Raw genomic sequence first — 13,725 nt, 5'->3', positions numbered from 1 at the left:
CGATCCAGCCGGCAGAAAACCAGGGAGGACAGAGCAGACCCGAACGGAGCAGCACTGCCAGTCAACTCGGTTTCCTGGACGCCTAGAACATTCCGCCCAGCTGCCGTAGCCGGCACATTCCTCTAGCTCACGGGGAACATGTGGGGCCATAGTCCACACATCAGAAACCACACAAAGCAAACTTTCAGGTCACAATGGGACTGAACTGGAAGTCAGTGACAGCTGGAACCCCCCTGAAGAGCTGGAAAGTCAGCAGCACATTCCTGAGCACGTGGGCCAGAGCGGAAGTCTCAGGAGAACCTAAGAAACACTGGGAGCTGAGTGAAAATGGAAAACGACGACTCATCCAAACGAGTGGAAGGCAGCAGAAGTGGAGCTTCATGGGAAAGTTACAGCATTAAATGCACTGCATCTATTAGAGAAGGAGTCTAAGAGTCAGTACTCTGGGCTCCTCTGTAGGAAACGAGAGTAAAAGCGCATTTTAAGCCCAAAGCAGGCAGAAGAAAAGACATAATGAAAACTGGAGCAGAAGTCGGTAACATCACAAACAGGAAAACCACAGAGAAAAACAATGAAGACCTGGTTCTTTGAAAGATTGATAAAATTGAAAACTGTCTCGCTGGGCTGCACCGTTACGGGTTGAGACGGGTACACGGGGCGGGCAGGGTGTGGACCGGCAAGAAACCAGCGCACTGTTCCGCTCAGCCCCACAGCCGGGCAAGTGCTGTGTGTGCCAGCGATGCTGTGGCTTCCTGGCCTTTTCCCTGACAGTCTCAGGCACGGCCACAAAGAGGAGAGAACCACGGACATTCCCCATCGTTTCGTTCCGGCCGTCCTGTCTTTAGCTGAGACAGTAGTAACGGCCTCCGTGGGACTAATACTTTCCGTTCTCGTGGCGCAGAAGTGCAGTATTTTACCCGACCGGGAAATGAATTCCAGATGGGGTCTGAGTGCGTTAGACGGGGCCTGGATTCAGTGCCCGGATTCCCGGGGCCCTGGCCACTCCCCACCGTGCCACGCCGGTTGCCTCCCTCCCCGTGGAAATGGAAAGGGCTACTTGTCAATCTGGCTTCTGGACAGACTCCCGGTGTTTTTTTTTTTGGTTTAAATTTTCTTATTCCTTCAAAGCATTTCTTTAACGTTTTCATGCATTTAACCCTCAGAGGAGCCCTGAAGAAAGAAGAATCCCCAGCACTGCTCCCACTTCTCAGACGTGTCAAACGGGAGCTGTGGCAGAGGCCGAGGCCAAGGCCAAGGCCACGGCAGCAGGCAGTCTCAGGTGGGTGCCGTCTGGAGCAGGACTGGAGGCCCCTGGCCCTGAAGTCCTGCAGCATCCTGCTCAGACTGTGACCACCACCACCAGGCTGAGGACGAGGCGACCAGGACAGGGCAGGGCCAGTCTGTCCCCATCTGACACTAACTGTCACCGCTCACGTTTGCAGGGACAGGACATAAAATAAGCCCAAAAAGCACCCCTTCGGGTGTGTGCGCTGCTCTGGTTTGCTTGTCAATAACGAACCGGAGGGCTTTGTCTCCACACATCACTCACCTTCCCCCCTGTACCCCCCCTCAAGGCCACCGTGGCAAAGTGCCAGCAGGAGGCTCGGGGCTCACTGACGGGTTGGGTGTCATGTTGGCTGTTTATGAAATGATGAAAAGGTGAGTGTCGGTGGCAGCACTTACAATGTGAACTCTTTAGCCAACATCACTGACTTCACTACAAACCGAAAGGTACCCACAATAAAAAGTCAAATGTAGCAGAAAAGTCACAATCCTTCTGAGTCACGACCCCTTCTTTCCTTGGCTCACTGCCCACGTCTGCGTGTCTGGTCTCTTCCGCATACGCTTCACTCCCAGGGTCGTTTCACTCAGTGATACATTGTATTCCCACGTCCGCGGTCTCCAAGAATCTTACCTAATGAGAGACTATTAATCACATTCAGATGTTTTCCATGTGAGACTATTTCTTTTAAAGAAGCATTTGTGCACAAAGTATCTCTTTTCCTTCACATGTACTAACATTTCCCTGAGCACTGTCCGAAGGAGTCTAGAGGTTGCAGATGAAGACGCCTTCCTTCCCAAGCAGCTCCGCCCCCAGCTCCGGCCTGGAAATTTGCTCCTCCTGCTGAGCCGACAAGATTTATCCATAAATGCTTCCGGGTCTGTGGCAAGGCTCACTTCATCATGCTTGCAGACGTTCCTCGTAGCTCATTTGACTTAGAAGAAAATGATAAAGTAATAATTCCAAGTTTACCAAGAAGATTTTTATCTGACGCCCCACGGTGTTTATTTTCGTGGCACAGCATGCACGGCATCAGCAGACCGACTTCCAGATGAAGAGATCGGGGCAGGCAAGGTGCAGGGAGAGAGTCCGCGGCAGGGACTGTCCCAGGAACAGAGAGTAAAACTGCACGCATGACGCGTGCGGCTTCCAGGTGCGGCTTCCAGGTGCTCGGCTGAGACCTTGTTGCCATTTAGTATCGTTTATAGAAGTCAGTGGTTTTTAAAAGCCCTGGAGGGCGGTTTTTCAGACAGGATCTTGTGTTCTCATTGTTCTCTTTAGAAAACAGTCTTCTCTTTAAAATTAAAAAAAATTTTTCAGTTACAGTTGACATTCAGTATTTTAGTAGTTTCAGGTGAACAGCACAGTGGTTAGACATTACTATTAGTTATAAAGTGATCCTTCTAAACTTAAGGTCCTTCATTCTCTAAAACACAGACTTCCGTTAAAAGTTTGCTGCACTGAAGCTGGGAATTCAAAACTGGGGAGGACGCCCCGCCCCCCGCCTGCCACATGGTCACCCAGGACAGCGCGATGAGGAAGTGTCCACGTCCGCGTCTCGTCTCTGCGGTCAGGGACAGTTGGGAGCGAGGCAGGCGCGTGGAGGGCAGCCCCAACGCTGGGTGTGTCTCGTTCCCCCGGCCTCGCTGGCATCACCCCAAACCCCAAAGCTCGCCCTTTGACTTACACTGCGGCTGAAATGTCATTTAAGCAGCTGGGCCTCGAGACCCAGCCAGCTGCAGGACACTTACGCTGTGTCAACATGAGGACACTTCAGAGCTTACACGTGTTTCCAGGACGTGGACACACTCAACTGGGCGGAGCTTCAGGCCTCGGGCGCCGCGCCTGCGGAGTCCGGGGAGGAACGGCGGGGTGCAGACTCAGCTGACGTCACGCACAACACGCCAGAGCAGCTCCGGGGCGTGATGAGGCCTGAAGGGACCACACAGGGGTCCCGGGAAATGACAGGAAAAGCCGTGGGATGAACCAGGACGGACTTCAGAGAAGGCAAGCGGAGCTGAGGTCAGGAAGGAGGGAGAGCAGGTGACCCGAGGGCAGGGGCTACCTGGGGATGCCCAGAACCCCGGGGGACGTCAGCTGACACAGGAAATGCAGCCTGCCATGGGGCGCAGGCTAGAGAAGGACACTGGCCGGGAAAGCCGCGTGTGTCCATGATGCAGCAGAAAACACTGGGCGGCTGGGGGGTGCGGGGCCAGCTGCCAGGAAGGAGCTGGGCGGCTCGGGCCCTGAGAAGGTAGACACCTACCAAGAAGGGCACAAACCGGGCGCAAACAGAGAGGCAGAGCCCAGCGCCTTTGCTAATCGGAGGCCTCTCGGGCAAAGGCCGCCTCAAGCCTAGGAGGAGCCTGGCGCCAGGGCTGCCCCCGGGGCGTGCAGGTGCCCACCCTGCTCTGCCGCAGCAGCTCCGAGCTGTCTGCACTGACCCAAGTTTCCATCCTCACTGCACCCGAGTGGAGGATGCCTGCTGGTGCTGGATCGATCGTGGGGTGACAGAGGCAGGAGAGAAGGGAACTCTCTGGGTGCAGGACGGAGCAGCTGGAAGACAGCACATTTCGGGACCCTACATGGAGACGTGGAGACATGGCCGGTGCAGGCGGCAGAATTCACAAGGAACAGGTGCCGGTGGGAGAGAGGCCTCTCAGCCAGTCGTCAGTGGGCACCTGCTCTGTGGAAGATTCGGTGGGTGCGTGGGACGCGGGCGGCAGGCGGGGAAATGGCCATGTCCAGAGACAGCCCAGTGAGAGCGGAGAGACAGGCGGACTCGGGAAATGGGGAGAGCAAGCGACATTTGACCGGTGTGAGCCGAAAGTCCAGGTGAACTTCGTCAAGCAGTCTTGTAGGGAAAAGTGTGAATGCCTCTACCCGAAGGCCCTCGTCTTACACATAAAAAACAAAGCCCAAGGACTTTTGCATCTGAACTGACACCGAAATGAGCTGAGTCCCTTCCCAGTTGAGTCTAAATAACAGAGGTAACAGGGAAGGAGGTGTCCGCTCCCCCCAGTGGGCGCCAGTGGCGAGCGTCCACAACTAAGCTCACTCAAGATGGGAAGTGGGAGCTGCCTGGGGACAGTGGCAACAGCGCAGGGACCAGGCCGAGACCTGCCACCGTACGGGCCAGTGCGGTGGGTCGCTCTGGGGCCCCGGCCCCCCAGAAGGGGCCAGAGCAGGTTAGAGGGCTGTTAACCACAGAAGAAAGGCATGTCTCCAAGTCCCTCCTGATCACCCATCCGGGGACTCTGCGAGCTGATATATAATTTTTTAATTGTCTAGAGTCCACATTTACAAAAAATTACAAACAAGCAAGGAAAAATCGATGTTCCTAGTATGTTTTATTCTAGCCAATGTGGCCCAGCTGAAACCTCTCAGTGCGTGACCAAGACACAAGTCCCTGCTGAGATGGTTCACTCTGCGCTCCACCCGATCTTGGGAGCTCCGTGGGCGCCTTCCACACTCACAGCTCGGCTCCCTGGAAAGCAGGCGGGCGGTGCCTGCGGCCAGGCCAGCTCCTCTGCCCGCCCACCCACCAGGAAGGGCCCTGCCCGCCCCAGATAGACACAGTCCTTGAGAGAGAGGCCTTATCTGCCGGACCAGCAGGGCGCAGCCAAGGCCTCCGCTCCTCCTGGAGCTGCACCCGCTGCCCGTGGCCAGGGACGGAGGGAAAACAAGGTCACTGCCAAGGAATCAGGGCTTCGGGCCAAAGGAGAAAAAATCCTGGGAGTGATCAAACTATGAACAGACACGGGCTGCTCCCCTCGGCCCCTCGAGGTGGGAAGAGCACGTTCAGTGGAGAACAGGCCGCGCCTGGTGCAGCCCAGCACCTGGCGTGCGGAGCGGCCGTGCCAATATCCACCAGACGGAACAGCACGCACCTGGAATGTTGAGCTAGTTCAGGAGACACGGACGTGATGTGCTCCTGCTAAATGGGAAGGGATTCCTTTGTGTGCTGTTTTGCTGGAGTGAGGCAGGAATTCACAGGGTCCCAAAAGTTAGAGGGATTAACAGCTGCCCCATTGGTTCCAGAACACGCGCCTCGCCCGGTTCTGGAAAGCGCTCGCGGGCCCCCACCCCTCTCCTCGCCCTCACTGTGCATTCCTGCGTCTGCCTTTGAAAGCGCCCAGAATCGAAAAGGTCCGGCCGAGCAAATGGATAAATGGACAAAAGAAAGAACGAATGGATGGGACTGTTTCTGGACGGGGATGTCTTTGAAGGGAAAAGACGCCTAATGAGTTCAACTCACGGTAGGTGACAGAGCACCTGCCCTGGGTCTGGAGCTCTGTGGCCGTGAAGGGACACAGAAACGCCCAGGATGGGGACGCGACTTCTTGGTCCTCACTGCACCCGAAGCCGCACAAGTCTGGGGGATTCCAGTGTGCCCGGCACCGAGGACATTTCGGCCACGTGCACAGCAGTCTGGACCCCGGTCCTAAGGGAAGAGAAGCGAGGACCGTCTATTCAACTGCCGCCTGGCCGGCGCCACACCGGGCAGGGTCTGCTCCCTCTGTCCGGCCCAGCCCTCTCAGGGATCGGCTCCGGACCCCTGCAGCCTCGCTTTTGTCTCTGGCCCCCAGGAGTTACCACGAAGCCCAGACCAGTGAGACCGACAGAGTAGCCACAGTGCTTTTGGGAAAGCCAGTTCTTCCCTGAGAAAAAGGGATGGAGGTGGGCAACACGGACTGCCCCCTGTCTCTCATGCAGCCTTCTGCTCAGACATCAGCAGGCAGCCCTGGGGGACCCTGGGGGACCCTGGGGGCCCAGGCCGCCCGCAGGAGGGCAGAGGGACACAGGCTGAGGAGGACCGTGGAGCAACACACAGACCTGGGTTTGCGTTGACAGCACCGAGCAGCCGCACCAAAGCCAGCGACCACCACCTTCCCACCGTGTCGCCGAGGAAGCGGAGCCCTGGCTGTCTGAGTCCTTGTTCATACGTGTTCTGCTGCTGCTGCTACACAGACACACGGTAACGTACAAGCAAACTCCTCTTCCTGACCCTGGTGGATGGGCGTTGGGGTTGCCGTGTGCTCCCCAAGGGCCACGCTGAACTCCTAACCCCAGGATCGGGGATGGGACCTCACTAGGGTCTGTGCAGACGTGATCGGGAGAGCAGGCCCAACTCCGACATGGCTGGTGACCAGCCACCTTTGCCTGTCTCAGTCTATGGGGACGATGGCAACACAAACCCCACAGCACAGTAGGTGGCTCAAGACAGATGACATTCATTCCTCACAGTTTCAGAGGCTGCAAGTCCAAGGTCAGGGTGCCAGAGGAGTCAGTCCTGGTGAGCGCTCACTTCCTGGGCGACAGACAGCACCTTGTCTTTGTGCTCCCACAAGGCAGCAGGCCTGGGGTCCCTTTTACAAGGGCACTCATCACCTCCTAGCACCTCCCACTTCACGGTGACAGAGTGCCCTGGGTCTCCCACGCTGCCCTGCGAGCAGGTCGAGGGACTGGCGTGAAGCCGTCAGTGGGCAGGACTGGGAGCAGATGCAGAGCCAGAGGAGGTTTCTGAGAGGTGCGTGAGCTCACGGGACGAAGACGCCTTTCTCTCTCCTTCTTTCCCTTACCCATCCGGCCCTATCCACCGCCCTGGGGCCGCCCACCCAGACCGGCTGGCTCTTGGGTGCCAGGACTGGACGCGTCGCCCCCCACGTCAGCGACTCCCCGGAATGAGGCGAGGTGTGTGCTGACCTGTGAGGATCACCGGGGATCTGGCACCTACGGGTGGAGGCTGTGAGAGATCAGAGCTGGAAAGACGGGCTGGGACCAAGCCGTGATGAAGTGCCAAGTCCCACCCAAGGGGCGCACTGGAGACTTGACAAGCAGGGCGCTGCAGAAGGTGCCCCAGCAGGGAAGAGACAAGAGGTCAGTAGACAGATGATGAGGGCACCAGAGGGATCAATGCACAGCGTCCCAACAAGCGTCCATAAAACCTGCCTGGCTTCTGGCTTCAGAACGGCTGTGCAAGAGAACTTCCACCTTGAGCAGCGGTCGCCTGAGGCAGGGGTCTGCAGGTCCCCCACCAGCTGGGAGAGGGCGACCAGCGGGCTGCTAGGCTCTGGGGGTGTCACAGAACCTCCCTGGAGTGGGGGCCGCAGGGGGTGGCACGTGGTGCCAATTCTGAATGACAGAGACAGGCAGACCAGCCAGCAACAGAGGGCAGGCTGGGAGAACCACGGGCCAGTGGCCCCCGGCCAGTGAGCAGATGTCCTGGATGCAGGGACAGACCTGGAAGGGATAAAGGGACAGTCCTTGCCATCTGCACGGCACCCTCTTCTCGGGCGGAGAGGCCAGCACAGCCCCGCCCCCGCAGCCCCCTTACAAGGCAGCTGCCCCCCAGTTCTCAGGGACGAACTTGGCCCCTGTCCTGCCCTGACCTCTGGGAGCCCTCGAGAAAGGACCCCTGGCCCTGCCCGGCACTGCCTGTCAGCAGCTGGAGACAGGGACACTAAATGAGTGTTAACTGCGGTCTCCCTCCAGTGCCAGACACAAGGAGCCTCTAAGAATAATAAGTGCAGAGTATACGAATTAGAATATGAGAAAGTAAGTTCCCGCCACGCAGGAACTCATGTCTCCCTCTTGCGCTCAGCTTGTCTTTCTGCTCCTTGGAGCACGCCCAGCCCTGGGTGTCTACGGGCCACCCTGGACACCAGCTCCCGGCAGGTGTACGATTCGGGGAGAAGGAAGGTGGAAACTCCTCACGGCCAAACCACCTGCCCCGAAGCCTCCGCCCTCAGCACAGGGTCCTGGAGAGAGGCCTCCCTTCCCATAACAGCCCTTCCTGGTGCTGCTGGGCACTATGGCACCATGGCACCGAGTTCCGGGTCTCGGGCATCAGTCAGGTCAACACCCCAGTTTTACAGGTGAAGGGACGGGGGCCATGCAGAGAGGTTAAGGCCCTTGCCTAGGGTCTCCAAGTGGGGTCACGGAGCTGTACGAACTCTGCCCTCTGGTCCTGATCCCCAGCAGATGTGTGAGCAGTTGCTTCTGTCGAAGGTGTTCATCCAATTAGGCAAAGGCATCCGCGAGGGTCAGCAACGCAGACACAGAGGACAGAGGGGCGGGTTCCGGAAGGGACCCCTCCAGCGACTCCTCCAGTCTCAGGGAGAAGTGCGTTCAGTGTGCTGCTTGGGTGGGTGGACACAGGAAATCACCCAGAGTGGCTGTGGGGGCTGCTCTTCCATGAAGACACCCTGCTCTGTTCACAGCCTCACCCCGTGAATCTGGGGCGCCCTTGCTTGGCCAGATGCCCAGAAGACGCTGAGGGCTCAACATTGTCCTGAGTGGCTCCAGCCCCCAGAGCCCCAGGCAGCTGACGCATCTCCACATCCCCCCCCACCCCCCAGCTTGAGTGCACAGCAGGGACCAACAGGGACGCGCTGGCCGGGGTCCCAGACCTCTCCTCTGAGTCCACAGTGTCCTCACAGTCACCGGGGGGCGGAGCTGGGAATCCAGAGACTGCCTGGCTCTGGTTCCCAGTCTCAGAGAACAGGCCTCCTCCAGCCTCTCCCACGAAGAGCAAGGCTCCCCAGAGGAGGAGAATCATGAATCACAGTGGAAAAAACAGGTGAGGAGACTCCCAGTGCCTGGCCCTGCCGAGCGGCACGTTCGCGGAGGCAGCTCGGCAGCTCCAGCTGACCTGTGCCTGAGGTCCCATCCGAGTCTCAGGCCACGAGAGAAGCGCCGCGCTCCCGTGGAGCTCTGACGCGGGGACCACCCACCCTGCGCCTCGCCAGGGGTGCCCGCTGCCCCCAGCACTCAAGCTCACCCTTCTTCAGTTCCCTTCCCAAATTTAGCAGCACAAGGTTCGGGGGCCCCTTTAAACACACAAACTTGCAAACTCCAATTGTGCTGACCCCGGGCATCTTCCGTGCTGGTGAGGTGAGGTCATTCGCATCCCCGTTCCCTCACGAGGACGTCGTCCACGCTGGACCCGCTGGCAGCGGTGCAGGTGTGGGGGCCTGCTCCCGAGGCCCACGCCCCTCTGCACCCCCTCCCCCGAACACAGCCTCGCCCACTCGGAAGCAGGCTCTGCGCACCCTCCTTCTCTACCGCCGTCAGTACCTCCCTCCGCCGCAGGGTCCAGACCGGGCCCGGCCTGGAATCCTACCATTTCTTCATCCTCCCCCATCGGACCTCTCCGGGCACGACCTCTCCACACTCTTAAAAAAATAATTAAAGCAAAACTGCAAAAGAAATTGGGAAACTGCCAAAGACAGGCTCCTGCTGTCAGCCCTGGGGAAGGGAGCGTGTCACCAAATGCCTGGGCTCTGGGACCTCGTGACAGCCCCCCTGCGTGCCCCTTTGTGTCCCCTCCCCTGCTCTGTGGGCAGTGCCCCTGGCCAGCACCCCTTCCTACTTCCCTGCAGGGCTCCCCCTTCAAGCTGACTCCCCCACACAGTGGCCCGGGGCCTCCGCCCAGCCTCCCCTCCTGGCGAAGCCCACGCGCACCCACAACAGCCCCTTCCCACCTCCCACTCACGGGCACGTCTTATCTGCTGGAGAGCCTCTCCCCCAGGGCCAGCCCTGGCCAGAGCCCCTGGACGTGCCCTCCCGAGGTCCCCAGGCCCCACTCCCAGGAGAGAGCCTCCTCTTCACAACTGGGCAAAGCAAGATCTGGGGTCACTTCCTAGTGCAGGTACTAAAGGACGCCCCCAAGGCAGCAGGGCCCACTCCAGACATGCTCCCTGGGCTCAGCGGACCCCTCTGGCTCGCCCTGCCCTCCACCCGGCACGAGGAGACCACAGGCTAGGCAGAGGCAGACAGAGGGGGCACTTCAGAGTGACCGTGGTGGGACCTGTCTCTGGAGATCATGAGGGCACAGGAAAGTGACCTCTTCCTCAGGGCCTGGAGCCTCCAGGTGGCACAGAGATGGAGGCTGGGCACCCAGGATGGTGCGGGGCAACCACTGCTAGGACAGAAATCGAGAGACCCGCGGGACAGTCCCCAGACCCTCGGCTAGGGGAGGCTTGGCGGGAGTCCTGCGGGCTCCGTAAATGTGCAAAGCGGGGGACGCTCCCGATGCATCTGCTCCCCACGCCCCAGCGAAGTGCCCTGTCCGGCCCTGCCATCCGCGGCCTGCGAGCGGCCACCCACTGCCGGATCAGCCAAATGCCAGGGACGCAACTCCACAGACCCGCGCCCGGGCCGAGGAGGTGGGACCCGCGGTTCTCAAGTGCCCGCGGCGCCGAGGCCACCACGGGGCAGGCCAGGGCCAGGGTGGCGCCCTCGGCACGGAGCCCACGCATCCCCACAGCAGCCCCCGATCCCAGCGTCCGGGGCCCGGCTCCGCACGCCACGTCCCTCGGTCCCCCCCCCCCCGCCGCCCCGTTCACGACACGCCGACACAAAGAGGACGCCGTCACCCACCTGGTCCCCCGCGGCCCGGGCCCCGGGGGTTGGCGCTCCTGCTCGGCCGCGGCAGGGCTGCAAGCACTCCGCTCGCGTCCGGTGTCGCGGCCCGAGGTCCGCGCCAAGTGCCCGCGGCCCCGCGCCTGAGCCCCGCCCCAGCCGCCCTTTCTTCCCGGCCCGGCCTCCAGCCCGGGCGCGCAGCCGGCGGGAGACAGGGCGGCGGCGCGAATGGCACAAAGACACGGCGCGGAGTCTCCCGCTCCCGCCACTGCGCAGCGCCCCCTGCCGCCCGCCCTCAGCCGCGCGGGCGCGCCGGGTCACCCCGGGCTCCAGGGGACGGCCTGCTGCCACGGGGGTGAAAATGACCAGCGAGGCTCCTGGCCTGGTGGCCACCAGAAGACAGTCTCCCGATGCCAACAGTCTGGGGCGAGCGGGCGGGCTTATAAGCAGGCTAGGAAGGCAGCGGGTGCGCGATCCGTTGCCCTTTCTGCACCAGAATCCCGTGAAAGGTTTTTCCGTCCCTCCCACTGCCCGGGTGCTTTGAGCCCTGGAGAAGAGCGGCCGCGACAACTTACTTCCCGTTGAAAAGGCTCCCGCTGGTCAGAGTGGCAGGTCTTCGAAGGTCGAAGTCCTGTGAGGTTTCGGGTCGCCACTTCCTGGGAGCTGGAAGTTATGCGGGCTCAAGCATGCGCACTGGACCCAAGGCACTGGCGTTAGGAAAGGACCCCCGTCTCTAGAGTGACAGGGAACCCCGGCACTTCTTCCCTCCCACCACCGCACCCCGCCGAGTCTGCTCTGATGGTGCCGACGCAAGTGACAGCGAGGTAAAAGACCAGTGTCACAGTCAAGATCAAACACCATACAAAGGCGGCCGAATCAGCGGTAATAAAGCGGGAGTTTGCTGCTATGTTCATCAAAAAGTAAAAACGTTTTTCCTGGCATCCTCCCAGAAAGTAGAGACCCTTCTGTCCTGTGCACCGCCATGCCCGGCGCTGGAGGAACCGGTCTGGGCACCCGCAGTCATTGGGTGAAAGAAATGATTTTGTGTTCTCGAACTCTCTGCGAACTACGACCCAGGGGCAAATGTCGTGGACCCTACTGAGATGGTGGGGCCAGAGAGAAAGGGTAGTCTGATCGCTTTGTTTCTCACCAGGAAACACTGAGGTGGGACCTGGCCTTGGGGGCTGTCCCAATGCCACTGCCAGCGAGGGGCACATGGTGGCCCTTGTGGCAGGACAGAGTTTTCGAAGGCCTCAGATCAGATTGCATTTGGTGCCGCTCAGATGTCCCTGCGGGCAGACAGCTAAGGCCCACTGAGAGTCTCTGTGCCCAGGCAGGCCTCCCAGCCCGGCACTCGGGCAGGACCCTGTGACTCATGTGGGTCACCAGACGCTGGCAGGAGTGTCACTGCTGGGCTGAGGTAGAGAAGACACCCCGGGCACCTACCTTGTGCTCGTCCCTGTCCATGGCGATGGCTGAGCCACAAAATGAAGTCAGTGGCACCCCTCTCGGTCGCCAAGTCCCAAGAGGGTGTTTCAGGCCACTTGTCACTGTGGCCTGGTCTAGTTTTGTTTTTTTAAAGATTTTATTTATTTATTTTTAGAGGGAAGGGAAGGAGAAAGAGGGAGAGAAACGTCAATATGTGGTTGCCTCTCATTTGGCTCCTACTGGGGACCTGGCCCACAACCCAGGCGTGTGCCCTGAGTGGGAATTGAACCTGTGACCCTTTGGTTTGCAGCCTGTGCTCAATCCACTGAGCCACATCAGCCAGGGCAGCTCGGTCTCATTTAAACTGACTGACACCTTCATGGCAGACTCGCTGGGAGGGACAGTGCATCTGGAAGGGAGCCAAGGCTGGGGGCACCAGGCAGGCAGAGCCCACTGTCCAGTCTCAGACTCGAGAGCCCACTGGGGCCCAGGAGCCGGGTGGGAACCTGGAAGGACCTGAGGGACAGGCCAGCCGAAAGGACGCAGTGAGGGAGTCAGGCCTGGGTCAGGACAAAGTCACAGGATGTGGGGCACCCAGAGCTCACACACCATGGAAGTGGCCACAGGTAGAATGTCCCTGAGGTTTAAAGTAAAGAAAGGAGGTGGGGGGCACGGCTGTCACCCACGGAACAGAGACTGGGTGAGACTGGACCACTGTGACTGGTGCATGGGGCCTGCGCAGCCCCAGCCCTGTGATTGGAGCCTGGGGCTCTCAGTCCCACGCCCCCGACCTTCTGGGAGGGGGTAGGGCTGGGCCTTGAATCAAAGGCCAAGGACCGAATGAAGCCTGACTGTGCAGTGAAGCCTCTGTGAACACACCCCCAGGGGGAGGGGCTTGGAGAGCCTCTGGGCAGGCGGACATGCGGGCAGGGGAAGAGCAGGCCAGGGAGGAAGCTCTGACCCCTCCCCACGTGGGGCCCTGGGCTGCTCCTGAGTCACATGCTCTTACAGTGAACTGGCGATCTCCTAAGGGACAGGAAGGGGCTGGGGACAGCCATCGTGTGTGCATCTGGGGGGCCTGGTGCTGCCTCCAGGGCCACAGCATCTGAAATCAGCTGAACTGCAGGCGCCCAGCTGGTGTGGAGCGTGGCTTGGTGTGGGCAAGAAACCACGCACACCAGACCGGGAGCGGACTCAGGCAGGCACCGGCCGAGACGGCGGGAGGAAGACTGAGTCACTTCGGGCAGTTTCCCAAATCCTCCAGGAATTGGCTTGCTCAGACTGTGGTTTTTATGGTTTTTTTTTTAGATAAAGTGAATTCCCCAAACATGAGATACACTCACGTTCATACGCAAGCATGTAAACAACTCAAAACCAAACCCGGCGCTTCCTTTTTTCAAACTGCCTGGGTTGCTCCCCTGTTGCCCGTCAGTGTGTGTGGTTGGGAAGTGCATGTTCTCCCTGTGGCCCAAGCGAGCTCATTGGCTCTGAGAACCTCCCAGAGAGACGGGCAACATAAAACCGAGCAGGGTTGCAATTCTGTTAAAATATGTGAGGCTGCAAAGCCAGTGAGTATCTGAGCAGGTGGCCTCGGGCGGCACAACTGCGGACCATTTGTATCTGCTTCATTTCGCTTTCCTCTGTGTTTG

At 59.7% G+C, this 13,725-nt stretch overlaps 1 protein-coding gene across 2 annotated transcripts in view; it reads right to left on the bottom strand.

Moving 5' to 3' along the window:
• The window catches only part of RNF144A (ring finger protein 144A), a 72,942-nt gene extending 62,070 nt beyond the window's left edge, over positions 1-10,872 (bottom strand). For both annotated transcript variants that reach the window (XM_037151719.2, XM_053666923.1), the window contains exon 1: positions 10,667-10,872. The gene's annotated coding sequence lies outside the window, so the exon portion shown is untranslated. The remainder of the gene's footprint in view (positions 1-10,666) is intronic.
• Positions 10,873-13,725: the final 2,853 nt, after the last annotated feature.

The sequence above is a fragment of the Artibeus jamaicensis genome, unplaced genomic scaffold (assembly GCF_021234435.1).
Source record: "Artibeus jamaicensis isolate MK-2021 breed Jamaican fruit bat unplaced genomic scaffold, CSHL_Jam_final contig_465, whole genome shotgun sequence".
In the NCBI taxonomy this organism is placed as follows: domain Eukaryota; kingdom Metazoa; phylum Chordata; class Mammalia; order Chiroptera; family Phyllostomidae; genus Artibeus; species Artibeus jamaicensis.
The sequence above is the reverse complement of the archived record's forward strand: the minus strand, read 5'-3'. Positions and strand labels throughout refer to the sequence as shown.